This window comes from Antennarius striatus, chromosome 3 (assembly GCF_040054535.1).
Source record: "Antennarius striatus isolate MH-2024 chromosome 3, ASM4005453v1, whole genome shotgun sequence".
Lineage (NCBI taxonomy): Eukaryota > Metazoa > Chordata > Actinopteri > Lophiiformes > Antennariidae > Antennarius > Antennarius striatus.
This window is the reverse complement of record NC_090778.1, coordinates 25,307,501-25,309,719: the sequence shown is the minus strand read 5'-3', so window position 1 is coordinate 25,309,719 and position 2,219 is coordinate 25,307,501. Positions and strand designations below refer to the sequence as shown.

General features: G+C 43.6%; 1 protein-coding gene across 1 annotated transcript in view; it reads left to right on the top strand.

Annotated features, from left to right (window-relative positions):
• Positions 1–1,328: 1,328 nt before the first annotated feature.
• lzts1 (leucine zipper, putative tumor suppressor 1) overlaps positions 1,329–2,219 on the top strand; it is a 15,349-nt gene continuing 14,458 nt past the window's right edge. Inside the window, exon 1 of the mRNA XM_068311177.1 lies at positions 1,329–1,435. The gene's annotated coding sequence lies outside the window, so the exon portion shown is untranslated. The remainder of the gene's footprint in view (positions 1,436–2,219) is intronic.

Genomic DNA, 2,219 nt, shown 5'->3' with positions numbered 1-2,219 from the left:
GAATAACCTGGACAGTTGGTTAAACGATGCAGGTCTGCAGCAGAAATGTAGTACTTCACACACATGTCTGATACAACTAAGATAAAGTGCCTGTACAACCACCCCCCAAACCCCAAACACACATTTACACACAGCCAAAGGCATTTTTGGCACCTCCTGAGTGGAAAAGCGATCTCTCTGACTGCGTTCCGACGTGATTGCTTAAGACGGGAATATCATTTCAAGACAAACTGGCACACCGAGAAGTAAATGATAGAAGTATGCAACAGTCCGCCAAACATGCCCAGACAGCAACCAGGAATGATTTACTACTTGTTTCCCAGCCAGTAAGAGGGATTCTAACTTCACTATACGATATTGTGCAAGAGGTTGGGGTGAGATTCGATCCATTTCAGTTGTGTTGCAGCAGTTGAAGAGGTTTTTGAGGTAAGAGATTAAAAATGTAAAAGATGAGGACAAAGGAAAGAAAAGGAGAAAAACACGCACAAGAAAATAATGGACACAGAGAGTTTTTTAAAAAGAGATGTTTTCTGAATTCTGTCAAGACTGCACTGTGGGGTTAGAACCTATTCACTGTCATCCTAATCATCTATTCGATTTATGTGTTGCAAAAATAAACCAACGCACAGCAGATCTGCCCTGGGCTTTGTTGTGTGTTTGTGCACAAACAAAGTCAGTTGGAGCAGTGAAGCAGGTTAACTCAGCGGCATCAGAGCATGATGGGTAACAGCATGAATGAGTCATCAGGCCAGAAGACACTCACTGGCATATTTGCGAGATGTGCATGGATGCACACATGCTGCATGGGTTTGGAATATAGCCGCACAGGTGGACGCGCAATAAAGGCAGTGCTAAAGATGCACACACACACATATGCACACAGATATTTAGACCACTTACAGATGCTGTGTGTGGCTTAGAAGTGTGGGCAGGGAGGATTTGTCGTATGTAGGCATGCCCAGGCGGCGACTGAAAATGAATAGCAGAGCTGCTGAAGGCATAATGCCAGGAAAAAGATGAAAAGAGACTGAGAAGACAGGTAGAGAGAGGTGAACGCAAGGAACAAGGGATGAAAGGTGGAAATACTAGGGAAATAGTGCACGACTAAAGAGAGACGTAGGTGAATGAGGCAGGCGGCGGTGGGAGGGAGCGCCTGGATGTTCAGAGTGAAGGAAGGAGTGGGAGGGAGTTCAGAAGGGAGGTAACAAGGATACAGTGGAAGGAGAGGGAGGGGAGGAAGAGCATGTCTATGGAGGAATGTGACATTGTTCAATGCATGAGAGATGGGGCGGACTGATTGCATCACCCCAGGTGTCGGAGACGGGTGAGAGGGAGACCTGGAGAAAATCTTCTCATTCACTCCACAGCAGCTGCTCTGAGGAGGAGCAGCAGCGACAGTGACTGTGACCGTGGGGGCAGGAGGACCAGAATGGAGGTAAGTCTCCTCCGGAAAAACTTGAAAGAAGGTTTTGGCTGTTTGAAAAGTACAGATTGAGCTCACGGTCTTCACTCAGACAGAGTCAGGCTTCCTCAGACTTGAATTTGTTGAGTGGAGCTTTTCTTGATGAGGCTTTAATTTATTTCTTTTCCTTGTTTTATCATCTGGTACAAAACGTGAGCTGAGTTACTTTTTACTACCACACTGAATTATCTGTTGTTTCCATGCTCACACATTCAGACTGTACCAAAGTTTTCTCAGCATGGAAGCAGTCCAAGTCTTCTTCTACTTTGAAAAAGAAAGCTGAATTTCAAAGTAAAAGCATCTGTGATTGAGGACATGCCAGTTTTTAATATAATGTCTGCTTTCAACTTTTTTTCTCCTCCTATTTGCTGAAAACTGCCAGAAGTGTACTTTACTGACAGACATTGATAACAGAAATGATTTTTAGACCGGTGAAATAACAGGCAGCAGCACGGGGCTTTACTTAAATGTTAGACTGTATGCAGCAATTAAGTAGAAATAAATGTCATTGGGACACAAAACTGGTTATTACAGGTATTTTAAGTATGAATTAAATGTGTTCTCCTGTGCAAGTCCCACCCTATTATTCTCTAAAGTAAATGTTCTTATATATTTGTAGAAGTTTGCTGTATAATTAATCGCAGCACAAGGAAGATGCATGTCAATTTTGGAACCTTTGTCCACCCATGCATGAATAAAGACTTGGATTGCAGTATATTATGCAGCTGGCAAGGCAAATGGGGAAGTGTGAGGAGCG